Here is a 14,303-nt window from a genome sequence, read left to right as displayed (position 1 = left end):
GCTGGTCATAGTGGTGCATGCTTGTAATCCCAGTACTTGAGAGGCTAAGACAGGAGCATCACAGCTACTTAGTGAGACCCTCTGCAACTTAGTAAGATCCTGTTTCAAAATAAAGTATTAAAATTAAATCTGGGGGTGTAGCTCTGAGGTTGAATGCCCCTGGGTTTTATTTCCAGTACTGCAAAAAAAAAAAAAAAGAAAAGAAAATACAAGGAAAGAGATCCAGAAAAACAAAGATTAATCTACCATAGATGACAGTATTCAAGCTCATAATCTACCAATTTCTTGCCTAGATATATGTAATATATATATATATATATATATATATATATATATATATATACACATACATATCCTGGACTCTTACAACAGGAAACATGCAAAAGACTATTCATACCAGCATTATTCACAGAAGCAAAAGCCTGGAAATCGAACGATCTCCAAACACAGGCGATACATAATAGTCAGAACTAATGAATGTTACAGGGACATGCTACCTTATGGATGACGCCTAGCAATCTGATATCCAGGTGAAGAAAGATATCTCAGCTGGGCGTGGTGGTGCACACTTGTAATCCCCATGCTTGGGAGGCGAAGACAGGAGATCGTGCAAGTTTGAAGCCAGCCTCGCTGTTTCCAAATAAAATATAAAACAGGTCTGGGAGTGTAGCCCGGAGATAGGTTTCCAGAAACCCCGATACCACCAAAAAAAAAAAAAAAAGATATCTCATAAGAAGTACTTTTAGTACATGTTACGGTTTGGGTTCAGAAGGTCCCAGGTGGCTCTTGAGTTGAGAGTAAGTCCCCAGGGCAACAGTATTGAGGGGTGAAATCATTGAATCAAGACTGTAATCTGATTGGTGGACAAATCCACTCAGGGATGAATAATTTGAATAGATTTGCTATGTGGTAACTTGGGCAGGTGGGTTGTAGCTGGAGGAGGAGCTCCTGGACCATATCTGTTCCTGCTCACTTCCTGCCGCAATCGAGCTGTGCTCAGCTTCCCTCTGCCACGCACACCGCACTGCCATGTTGGCCTTGGAGTCGGCTGACTGTGGATGTACCTCTGACACCATGAGCCAAATAAACCTTTTCTAAGTTACTCGTGTCAGGTATTTTGGTCATGGTGACAGAAAAGCAGACTAGAACAGCATGATATTCTTTGCATCGATTCTTTTTAAATAGTAAAATAAAAGCTCATCAGAATAAAGAGAGATGCAATCCATCCAGATAAAAAAAAAACCCAGCTTCTACTTCTAGAAGATGGAGTGAATATACTTTTCCCTCTATTCCTTTCTCTAAATGTACTAAAATCCCTGGATATGATATATAAAATAAACATCAAAGGACTCTAAAAAATGGAGAAACAGAAAAGAAAATAAAATAAAAGGTGGAGAAGATAAGGTAGAGTAGCTAAGAATGCTGAATCCAAGATGGGTATCCTGGATTTGGGCAAAGGGGTTCATATATATATATATATCAAACATTTATTAGCTTAAGCCACTATGATTTAGGTGGGTGTTTCTCACTATGGCATAGTCTAGCCTAGCCTGATTAATACAGATAAAAGAAAAAAGGGGGAGGCAGAAATAACAGAAACTCACAATAGAGAAGACTAGAACTGGTCACTGATAGCCAAAATCTGGGGAAAATGGCCACTATTTAGAACTGGATTGAGAAATGCAATCGATCACCCGTGACGGTGTTGGCACAGGGTTGCAGCAGCCCCGATGGTTGAAAAGAAGGTAGCAAGATGCTTCGCCCCTCCCCACTGTCTGCCCTGGCTCAGAAATGCACGGATGCTGCCAGCGCAAAAAGATAGCAGCAGCTCCCCTCCTGCCACGGGCTCCGCTTCCAAAACTGCTCTCACCCAGTGCCATGTCCTTCTCCACTCCTAGCCCATCCTCATGAGACATTTTTTAAGAAAAATAACATAGAGAACTATTTCATTCCCCCCTTTGTAACCTTCCCAAGTCCTCCATCCTTCTGACACTGCCCTGAATATGGTACCTAGTGTCTCAGTCCATATTTTTATATTCTTATTACATGTGTATTTGTCCCAAAGTAACATAGAGTAATGTGGAGTGGAATTAAAAGATTTGCTTAATTAGAAACATGCTAGTCGGGGTGCTCCAAAGAAAGAGAACCAACAGGACATACTGAGATAGGTATGGTGAGATTTCGTATAGGAATTGGCTCACGCCATCATGAAGGGCAAGAGTTGTAACGTGGTGAATAAGTGGAAAACATGATGTCAGACAAAACCCTTAGCTGCAGAAGAATTCATAGAAAAGAAGTTCCTGATGGTTAGTTTTATGTATCGGCTTAACCTGGGCTAAGCATCAATTCAGAGATGGAAATAATTTCTCTTGGTGCATCCGTGAGCGAGAGCCCAGCATTTGAATTGGTGAACTAAGTGGAGCAGAAGATGCTCTCCAGTGTAGATGAACATCATCAAACTCACTGAGGGCCAAAGAGACAGAGGAAGTGGGGTCACTCTCTCTTGAGCTGATGCAGGTTTATGGCCAGCCTCATCAACTTAATGAGAGCCTCACCAACTTAGCAAGACCCTGTTTCCACATTAAAAAAATAAAATAAAATAGAGCTGGGAGTGTAGCTCGGAGGTAGGATGTCCTAGGGTTCAACCACCAGTACCAAAAAAAAAAATCAAAATAATGAATTGTGTTAGTAAACAAGTGACTGAAATTAGCAAGAGAACATTAAGTATCCCTTCCACCTCAAGCTCTTGGTAGGGGGCATGGGGCTGCTGACTTGGGAATAGAGATGTGATTTTACCCGATAGGATTTCAAAGATCAGCAACCTATGAAGAGTCGTGTTACTGAATCCTGGTACCTACTCTAGTTTGCTGAATCAAATAATTAGGCTGGGTGTGGTGGCGCACACTTGTAATCCCAGCATTTGGGAGGCTGAGACCAGAGGCTCGTGGTTCGCAGACAGCCTCAGCTATACTTAGTGAGGCCTTCCGCAACTCAGTGAGACCCTATTTCAAAATAAAGAATAAAAAATTGGGCAGGGGGTGTAGCTCAGAGGTCAAATGCCCCTGGGTTGCATCCCCAGACCCGCAAAAAATAAAATAAAATAAAATAAAAAATTAGGACATGCCTTTGGGAAGAAGAAAAAAAGAAATGTATTGACTTGCTAGCAAACAAGAGAAACCAGTGAAGTTAATCATTTGCAGCCCTGGATTCTCCCAGAACAGAGGAACAGAGTCCCACTTGTCAGAAAAGGCAGGGTTCATGTTTTCCTTGAGTACATTCTGATTCAGATTCTCTGACCAGGGTCATGCTGGTGTGTTATCAGAAGGGGCACAGTATATGTATGTCTTTCTTTCTTTTTTTTTTTTTTTTTTTTTTTTTTGGTGGTACTAGGGTTCCTGGAAGCCCTTCTACCTCCGGGCTACACTCCCCGACCTATTTTTACATTTTTTTTATTTGGAAACAGGGTCTCCTAAGCCAGCGTGCGCGGCTGGCTTCGAACCTGCGCGATCCTCCTGTCTCTGCCTCCCAAGCGTGGGGATTACAAGTGTGCGCCACCACGCCCGGCATCTTTCTTGAATCGGTTCTTAGATCCATAGGTGCCAGGCCTCCTTCCTTCCATAAACAGAAAAGACTGTTATTTGTTAACAAAGGGATGAAGGAAAGAGGGAGATAAGGAGAAAAAATGTCAGCTTTGAGACAAGACATCTGTTAGCTGTCAGGGCCAGAATCAGGTCCCTGCTACAGTCGTAATCTTTTAAATTGTCAATCTAGTATATTTTGTTTAAAAAAATTATATGCGCATGCATGTGCATATGTGTCTGGTACTAAGAATTAAACTCAGGAGCATTCTACCTCTGAGCTACAGCCTTTTTTTTTTTTTTTTTTTAACAGGGACTGGATAAACGACTGGGCCTTACACCTGCAGTCCTCCTGTTTAAGCCTCCCAATTTTTCTGTCTCAGCCTCCTAAGTCCTGAGATAACAGGCATGTGCCACCAGGCCGGGCAAAGAACCTTTTAATAAAGGAAGAAATGTGAGTTGCTTACGATCCTGAGGCGCTATAAATAAAGCTCTATTGTGCTCTATTGATCGGAATTTTTTTTTTTAGACAAGTGCAAAATGAAATGAAATGAAATTTCTTCAACTTTTCTGCCACTGAAAGAATTTGGTAATATATTAATGAGCATTCTCCAGAGCCAACAGGATATGTACATATATGAAAAGGTTTAAGCAATTTGGCTCACACATTGTAGAGGCTGACAAGTCCAAAATCTACACGGTAAGCCAGTGGTCTGGGCCCCAGGGAAGAACGAATGTGGCCCTTCAACTCCAGAGGTGATATGCTGGAAAAACTCTTTCTTCTTTGGGGTAGGCCAGTCTTTTTTCTTAAGACCATAATCTGCTTTTGTCAAAGTTTACTGATTTAAATGCTAATCTCATCTAAGATATAGCCTTCATAGTGACATCCAAATGTATATGACCAAACATCTGGATACTGGCCTGGCCTAATTGGCACATAAAATTAACTATCGTAGATACTGTGCATGGATTTCATAAAATATATAAAACTATAATAAAATATTACAGGATATGCTTTTAGCAAGAAAAAAAACACTGACATTGAACGTAACCAAATTCATTCTATGGTAAACAGCAGAGGGACAAAGGCAGGTTTTTTTGAAAATAAAGTGTTTCTGAACCCTCTAGATTAAATATAATATATAAATATAAATATTATAAGGAAAATGATGACATTTCATATTGCATATTATTCTGACATCTCAAAATGAAGTTGACTTTTTATCTCCTAAATATTCAGTAGCAGGAGAAGAGACTTTTTCACCATTTCTAACTTTGCTATGGGCTTAAAAAGGTCATCTCTATGGAGACTTTTTTTTAATACTGCTCTTCAGTGTGAACTAAATTCTTTTTATATTTGAATCCCAAGAGAGAAAAAATTATTCACTAAGTAAAAATGGCAGAAATCTCTTTTTGAATTTTTCTATTTACAGAACAGAAAAGACTTTCTAACACAAGCTAAACAACCATTCCCAACCCAGAAAAACTCCAATGGAATCCTCACTAGTTTTACCAATCTTTGGCAATTGTCACTGGATTTTCTCTTTTTGCTGAGATATTCTCCACATAGTTTTTCTTTAAAAGGAAATGATTTGAAAAATGTAGACCGTGACTCCCTGTTTTTCTGCCAGTGGTCTAATTGACTATGACTATGGTCTATTAGCTATGCACATGACCTGCCAAGTTTTCAGATCAGTCAATAAAGAGTTGGCCGGGTCCCTGTTGTGTGGAGTGTGCTGGGGGAGACGGGGACACCCACGTCCAAGTCTCCCCAGGATGAGAGGGAGGCTGGCTGCCCACGGTGCTGCTCTGAGATGGTCCTGGGCACACACACCCTACATATTTACATGGAGTTGTTCAAGCCAAGGATTTTCTGCCTTCTTGTCTCTTCGCCCTGTACAATGACATCCATCAATGAAACTTTTCCAACCACTACCTAAAGCTTTGTGTGGATTCCCACTAATTTAATTTGAACTTTTTTCCCCATCTCCCTCCCTCTAATCTTTAAGATTTTTGTTATTTTCTTTTTAAGATATTTCTTCATAACTACTCTTATTCTTTCAAACTTTTTTTGATATTTATTTTATTTATTTGGTGGTACTGGGGTTCCTGGAAACCCTTCTACCTCCAGGCTACACTCCCAGACCTATTTTATATTTTATTTGGAAACAGGGTCTCTTAAGCCAGCTGAGGCTGGCTTCAAACCTGTGCGATCCTCCTGTCTCCGCCTCCCAAGCACCGGGATTACAAGTGTGCGCCACCATGCCCGGCATCTTTCAAACCTTTTAATACTCAGTTTTGTCTTTATTCTTTTCAGGGTTTTTTTTTTTTTTTTTCGGGTCTGGGGATGGAACCCAGGGGCATTTGGCCTCCGAGCTACACCCCCTGCCCTATTTTTTATTCTTTATTTTTTGAAACAGGGCCTCACTAAATTGCAGACGGCCTCACTAAGTAGTAGCTGAGGCGGTCCACGAACCGCGATCCTCCGATCTCAGCCTCCAGAATGCTGGGATTACAAGTGTGCGCCACCACCCCTGGCTTCAGTTTCTTTTCTTGACCCTTATTCTCTTACACTTTTATATTCTAAGCTTTTATGTTATGGGTGTTAGTCTTTTATGCAATATTTATGTCTCTTTTATTGTTGTATTTTAGTCTTTAATTTTTATATCTTTTTTTTAAATCACCTATTGTAGCTATAATTTCAGTTCCTAATATTTCACCTGTGTTGAGATTTAATTACCATATGTAGATATTTTTATTTTTATTATTTTTATTTATTTTGTTTTTTTTGTTGTTTGCTACAATATCCTCACAAGCCTTTACAGTAGCAGATAGGAATCCTTCTATGACTAGCTCAAAATGTCTGAGAATCCCAGCTTGGTGGTGCACACTTGTAATCCCAGCATTTGGGAGGCTGAGATAGGAGGATCACAATTCACGGACAGCCTCAGCTACTTAGTGAGGCCCTTTGCAACTCAGAGTATTCTGTTTCAAAATAAAGAATAAAAAATAGGGCTGGGGGTGCAGTTCGGAGGTAGAATGCCCCTGGGTTCCATTCCCAGGAGAAAGGAAAGAAGGAAGGAAGGAAGGAAGGAAGGAAGGAAGGAAGGAAGGAAGGAAGGAAGGAAGGAAATGAGGGAGGGAGGGAAAAAAAGGTAGGGCTCAGGGTATAGCTCAGAGGTAGAAATGCCCCAGGGTTCCATCCCCAGTGCCGCAAAATAAACAAAAAAAGAAAAAAAGTCTGAGCAAATAAATGGTTGGAGGTGCGCTATATTAGCTCACATTACTGAAAACATGTTTATAGACTTGGTTTCAAAGCTAGGCGGAAGATTTCACAAGTTTTCCTCAGACCCAGTTCTTTCCAATTTTCCCCTGTTGCTCCAACCTGGACAGGCTCCCATAGCGCCACCTACAGGCTGGACGGAGGACCACAACGGCTTCAGCCCTGACACCCTCCACCAGCTATAGGCTCCAAAAAGCTCCTCTCCTTGCCAGTGAGACATCCCAGGACCAGGGATTCTCTCAGTGGTTCTCATAGAGCCTCCCAGTCTCTTCTGGAAACCTGAAGCAATCACTGTGACCAGTGGGTTTGTTGACTGATGCACGCTATATCCAGTGCCTCCTCCCAGACCTCAAGATGGCTCATCCAAAGGACCCTAATAGACAAAACACAGGAGGCCAGTTCCCAAAATGAGGCAAGGGATGGTGGGCTAAATATCATCAATACCCATCACAGCTAAGCTCCATTGTCAGATTGTTCTGAAAATGACCTCACAATGTCACAATGGTTTAATGAGTCTACGGCACTTGGAGGTCCCTGCCTCCCTCTCAGCCACCCCTTCACCAGCCCCGCACGATCGGTACCCAAGCCTTCCTGCAGAGGATGCTCAGAAAATAGGCTTCCCAGAGCCAGGAGTCTCACTGCAGAGCGGAGATACTTAGTGCGACCGAGTAGATGCTGGACATATTACACCACCAGGTTTTCTATCAAAACACAATTGGGCTTCCTTCCTACGACTCAATGAAAACAGACTGTGTCCAAGCCAGGAAGGGTGGATTTAGGAGTCCTTCTTGGAGGAGACACCCTGGACAGCACCATCGGTCTGATCACAAGACCCAACAGCTTAGATGAATAACAAGTATCAATTATCAGGAAACTTTTTAGACCCAGGAGACCCCTGGAGTGTGATCTTAAATGGCAAAGCCTCGTCTTCACCCCAAAAAGGCAGAGACTACATCTTTGACTGTTTATATTATGATTTCATAATCCCCCCTTTTTTAATATCAGGGACAAGGACTGTGGTGGGTATTGGTGTGAGCAGGCAGCTCTGCGCATCAGCTCCTCAGAACGCCTGCCTCCAAGTCTAATTCGGTTCCAGCAAGATGACAGTGTTGTAGTTCCCCTGTCAAATCACTGTCCGAACACACTGAATCCCTTCCCAGTGATTTCACAATTTTTACTTACTCGACACACCCAAGGATAGCATTAATCATATGTGGGGAAATGAACGATAGCGTGGGTACGCATGCTCGTAGACTTTAGCGACCTCCCTCTCTTTTCTTTGCCTTTTTCTGGAATCCTTTCCTGATGATCTTAAAAATGAATTCTCTTGCTTCAACATACGTGTAAGCGGTTATAGTAAATGTCACAGGCCCAACACCATTGCGCAATTGCGTCTTGACTCTGTGCCTTCCATTATGAGATAACTCCCAAACCCCATGGTTCAGCACTGAGCCAATAACATGCCACATCTATGTGACATAGAAGGGCTTAACCTTCAAGTGCATTGCACCAAATGGAACCCCATTCCTTGCCAAAAAAAAAAGTTTCAGGCATCTGTCACAATATTTTTCTACCTTCCAGCTACAGCATCAGTCGCTCTCAGTGGCTTCTGCTATTTCTCTGTCCCAAGTCTCTCTCACGCCATCTTCCAGAGATCTTTCTCCAGATTTACAGAATAGATTTCCACCTCAAGTCCAGAAAACCCCACCTTCCTTCCTCTACAACTTTCCCTGGCTCATCCTAAACTCTTTTGACCCCTCCTAAGAAATTCCCTTAACAGTGCCGGGCGTGGTGGCGCACGCTTGTAATCCCCGCGCTTGGGAGGCGGAGACAGGAGGATCGCGCAGGTTCGAGGCCAGCCGCGCTGGCGTAAGAGACCCTGTTTCAAAAATATAAAATAGGTCTGGGAGTGTAGCCCGGAGGTAGAAGGGCTTCCAGGAACCCCAGTACCACCAAAAAAAAAAAAAAAAAAAAAAAAAGAAATTCCCTTAACATATCCAGAACTGACCTATACCTTTCAGGGCTCTGTCTTCACATAGTCTTCTCCATCAGTGTCATATTGTTTTAGTTACCTCCGTTTTAAATTGTATGGTGTTTTTAAAATAATGTATTCAGCCAGGCCTGGTGGCGCACGCTTGTAATCCCCGCGCTTGGGAGGCGGAGACAGGAGGATCGCGCAGGTTCGAAGCCAGCCTCAGCTGGCTTAAGAGACCCTGTTTCCAAATAAATATAAAATAGGTCTGGGAGTATAGCCCGGAGGTAGAAGGCCCCTGGGTTCCATCCCCAGTACCACCAAAAATAAAATAAAATATTCATATGGATATTGAGAGGGTGTTTTTTTTAGTTCAAAAGGTTATAGAGTAAAAAGTATATTTTCTGTCCAAAAACAGTCCACATCTGTAAGTCCCCAGAGATAACTCCTACAAATGGTTTGTTGTGTTTTGTAAGACCTGAGATAAAGAGATGGGGAGAAAGAAGGAGGGAGGAAGGAAGGGAAGGAAAGAGAGAGAGGGAAAGATCATAAAGAAGTACTAACAACTAACCTGCTAGAATTTAATTTAACATTGCTTTAATTTTTCAGTCACTACATTCAACTGAACTCTGGGGAAAAAATCCTTTTTCTTCTTCTGTGTGACTTCTTAGGCAGAAGCTCTAACTTCACTGGCAATTTCAGTTAAATTCACTTTAATTTGATTTAAAACTCCCACCTCAGATCCAATTTAAATCTCATCTCCTCTCTTCTCCCCAGTGAAGACCTGTGATTGCCCCCACAGGGCCTGGGCTGAGGGAGAGCCGGTCCTCTTCACCCGGTGGAGGGTGGAGGAGGGAGCCTGGTTCTTTTATCCTAACAGACATTTCAGATTAAGAACTGGGGGAAGAAGAACATGATGAGCAGAGACGCTCTGCTCGGACGTCCTGGTAGCCTTTATGTGCTTGGAGGGCTGCTCTTGGCTGGTCTGGCTCAATCTAGCTCCACCTGCTCCTGGGAGCCTCTGCTGAGGACCAGGTCTCCCCCAAAGTGGGGTCATTTTCTTAGAATCGTGCTCAGATTTGTCATGGCTCCCTCACTATTGACAGGCACCTTACGAAGTGGCAGATGTGCCTTCCTTCTGCCTCACTGAGAGATCAGGACCTGTTACAAGTCCTAAATAGGACGTCCTCCCAGAATTCATATGTTGATTTGGGCATAGTGGCATATACCTATAAGCCCAAGACTTGGGAGCCTGAGACAAATGAATTGCAGGTTTGAGACTAGCCTTGACAATTTAAGAAGACCTATAGCAACTTAGTGAGACCCTGTCTCAATTTTTTTTTTAAGGGCTGGGGGTGTAGCTCAGAGATAGAATGTCCCTGGGTTCAACCCAGTGCCAAGAGAGAGAGAGAGAGAGAGAGAGAGAGAGAGAGAGAGAGACCGACCTATGCATACAGAGGAAGGACTGTGAACACACCCAAAACTGACAGAGAGCGACCTCAGAAGAAGCCAAACCTGCTGGGCGTGGTGGCGACACTTGTAATCCCAGTACTTGGGAGGCTGAGACAGGAGGATCGCGCAGGTTCAAAGCCAGCCTTAGTTACTTAGTGAGGCTCTCAGGAAATAAACTTTATTGTTTCCAAATAAAATATAAAATAGGTCTGGGAGTGTAGTCCAAAGATAGAAAGCCCTTGGGTTCCATCTCCAGTACCAAAAAATAAAAATTAAAAAAGAAGCCAAGACTGTTGACACTTTGATCTTGATCTTTCAGCCTCTAGAACTGTAGAAAAAAATGAATTTCTGTCGTTTAAGCCAACCAGTCTCTGGCAATTTGTTACAGCGGCCTTAGCAAACTAATAGAGACCCAGCCTCCACCACTCACTGGGACTAGAAGCTGCCTGACAACCTCAAGGCCTGCGCTCCCTGACATGAAGATCCAGTGCCGTGTGCGTTCATCTTCTGTTGCTCTGAAGGACAGAGAGCTTTAGATGGGGCCGCCCCTTCCTGTTTCCATGTGAACCACTCTCCACCCTCTCATTGCTCTGCAGACGGGAAACCCCTGCCAGCCTTCTGCTGGCAAAAAAAAAAAAAAAAAAAAAAATCTCCAGATAAAGAGAAACACCTATGTTCAGATCCTCTCCACCCCTGGAGCACCTGTTAGGCTCATCCCAGGAGCAACCTCCGCTCCAGTGAGCCTCCAGATGGAAAGACAAAGCTGGGCCACACCAGCCCCACTTCTTTACTAAATCTTAGGAGGCAGGACTTCGATGTGGCCTTAGCCCCTAACTGTGTGTGTGTGTGTGTGTGTGTGTGTGTGTGTGTGTGTGTGTGTGTGTGTGTTGGTACTGGGGTTGGTACTCAGGGGCAAGCTGCACACCAGCCCTATTTTTTACTCTTTATTTATGAGACAGGGTCTCACTGAGTTGCAAAGGGCCTCACTAAGTAACTGAGGCTGTCAGCAAACTGATCCTCCTGTCTCAGCCTCCCAAATGCTGGGATTACAAGCGTGCGCCACCATGCCTGGCTAGCCCCTAACCTTTATTTATTTATTTATTTATTTATTTATTTATTTTTGTGGTACTGGGGTTCCTGGAAACCCTTCTACCTCCGGGCTATACTCCCAGACCCATTTTTTATATTTTTATTTGGAAACAGGGTCTCTTAAGCCAGAAAGGCTGGCTTCGAACCTGCGCGATCCTCCTGTCTCCGCCTCCCAAGTGCGGGGATTACAAGCGTGCGCCACCACGCCTTGCTAGCCCCTAACCTTTTTGAATAACCAAGGAGGAGCTGAAGTGGTGGTTAAGGTGACACCAGTTCAGGGCTTCTTAGTAAGCCCAGCAGGAGGTGTCTGACCTTGGTTATTGGCAGTTTTCAGCGTGTGGGAACCGAACACTTTTTTGGCCTCAAGGATGAGCCGTATTCACCAATTCAGGAGCAGTAGGAAAAGCCCGACTCCGCAGGCATGCAGATATCCCAGTTGTTCTTCTTATAAACTGAATCTCTAACACCATGAGCCAAATCCGCCCTTCTTCCTGTGAGTTATTCTTCTCAGATATTTCGGTCACAGCGATGAAAACCCAGCTAGCACAGATGACAGTGGACGAGACACAGAACAAGGTCAGCATCTAGCTGGATCGTGCATGTATGACATGGAGGTCGCCAGATTACCCCGGACACGCCAGTTTACCATCCCATCCACAGAGGAGGGCGCCTGCTGACCCTCACCCAACATCCCCCGAAGCTCCGGAGCTTTGCCACGGTATTAGGAAAGAAGAAAAAAAAGAAAGGAAGACGGTGATTGGAAAAGAATGGCAGACAAGGAAAGACAGGGGAACAGAGCAGAGGGAAACTGATTCAAATTAGGAACTTTGGTGTTACATTACCTGTGTTGATATCCAGTTCTACCACTAACCGCCATGAGACCGGTCCTCTCTGAGCCACAGTCTCCCTATCCGTGGTCAGCAACATAAGCGTTGATGCTTTAGCGTGCTCCAAGCACTCTGAATGGCTTCTGGGATGAAGAACTATGTATGGGAAAGGACCCAGCGAAGGCAGCTCAGGCTCCAGAGGAGGCAAATGGAAGCCAGGGGAATCTAATCATTCCATTTTTTGTTATTGTTTTGTTTTCTTTGCTTGTTTGTTTGTCTGTTTGTCTGTCTGTTTTTCTGAAAAGATCAGCACGTTGGGAGAAGGTCCTATGTACAGCAAGATGCAACCAATCCAGGCAAATCCACTCAAGCCGGCTGAAGACCTAAGATCAAAAGAACAAAAATGAAACTCTTAAATATGACTGGGCATCAGGACCACTGCCTTGCAGATATAACACCTTTATTTACACATTACAGAAAGGAGACAGAGAGAAAGCCCCTTCCTCAGACACTCCAAACCATTTACCAGGAAAGTGCTGTAACAAATAGACAAAGGTGCGATGGCTTTGATGGAAATGGGTTCTGCAGCGCTGTGCAGTGTGCAGTGTGCGTTCCACACAACCATACATATCGGCCTTCTCACCCTGGCAGAAAGTCCCTTTTCCTATCTTTATGAAATGTTAATACACACTGTCTTTATCAGGAAATTTTTAACAACAAGAGAAAGGAGAATGGGATGGTTTAAGCCCCGTCGGTTCTTCTTCCTCTTGTGGCAAACTGGAAATTTTTAATCCTACTCGGATTTTTTACATCAATTTCTGAAAACTCACTTTGCATAGATTGTGACTACTTAAAAACGCGACGCTTACAAAAGGAACTTTGCCGAAAAAGTTCAGGTTGGTTAAAAGTAAAGCACGCTAATACACGATGGGACGTCGGAAAAGCAACGTGAGCAACTCCGTCGTTTTGAAATGAACTTCTGGAGAGGCTTTGCAAAGCCTTTTAGGCTTAGGAACTTGTCTGCCACCACGGAGGTCCACAGAAGTCTACGACAGGCCTTGAAGCAGTTTGGCTGAAACAAACACAAACTAAACTTCTAGTTTCGGTCGAGATATTTTTTTCCCCCTCAAATTATTTTCCTTTCATCACAAAACAGAAAACCTCTTTGTTCCACGCGCCCAGCTGAGCACCCATGGGCATTCCGTTCTGGTTTGGTCTTGGCTAAATGCAGAGACACACGGTGGACCTGTTTCAAGTCTGTGCCTCGAGTCGACAGGAATTCATCACCGCGCTGTCACCAACGTTCTCCCGCCGCGCTCCCCACGGCCGGCGGTGCCCAAAGAAAAAAGCCAGTATTGTTTATGAGATGGCTGTGAAACAGATATCTGATTCTTTTTGTTTACCCCCCCCTTCTGAATCTGTGATAGGCCATAGAAGCAACGGAAGGAAGAAGAAATAGAAAAGAAGAAGAAGAAGGGCGGTCACTTCAAAAGCATCAAGACAGCAAATGGGAGACAAAACAGAAAGAAAAAGCTGAAAGACAAAAGAACAAAGATAGAGGGGGAAAGGAAAAGGAGGGGGAAGATCTCTGTTCTCTACCCCTACACCGGGGCTCTGAACTGACACTAATTCGGAGGAAAGGTTGTTTTTTTTATTATTATTATTTTTACTTAACTGACAAAAGTTTATGTCTTAGAAGCCGTGATGTCTGTGTGGAGTAGAAAGTAAGCCCTATATTCATCTGAGACTTTCTTTTCCAAAGTGGTGGGGTTTTTTTGTTTTGTTCTGTTTTTTACTATTTTGATTTTTATCAGAACCAAAATTCTAGGATCTGGGTGACCAAAATAGGAGGTAATTTAAAACTTGCTTGGAAAAACCAAACCATCTCTCCATCCTACTCAGAGGAGCAAGCCAAAAACCTAGGATTCCTACATTTAAGGAAGTCCTCTCTTAAAGGGACCAAACCCTGCACTCAGAGAAACGGACAGCGGGCACCACCTTAAATGTAGCACCCCAGCCCTCAACTGCTCACTCCAGTGGAGACATCATCACATCAGGTCCCAGCAAGCCCCTGGCAGCAACCCCAGTGCCCTTCCCTCATT

Source organism: Muscardinus avellanarius (assembly GCF_963383645.1).
Source record: "Muscardinus avellanarius genome assembly, chromosome: 5".
Lineage (NCBI taxonomy): Eukaryota > Metazoa > Chordata > Mammalia > Rodentia > Gliridae > Muscardinus > Muscardinus avellanarius.
This window is presented reverse-complemented; position numbering follows the sequence as displayed.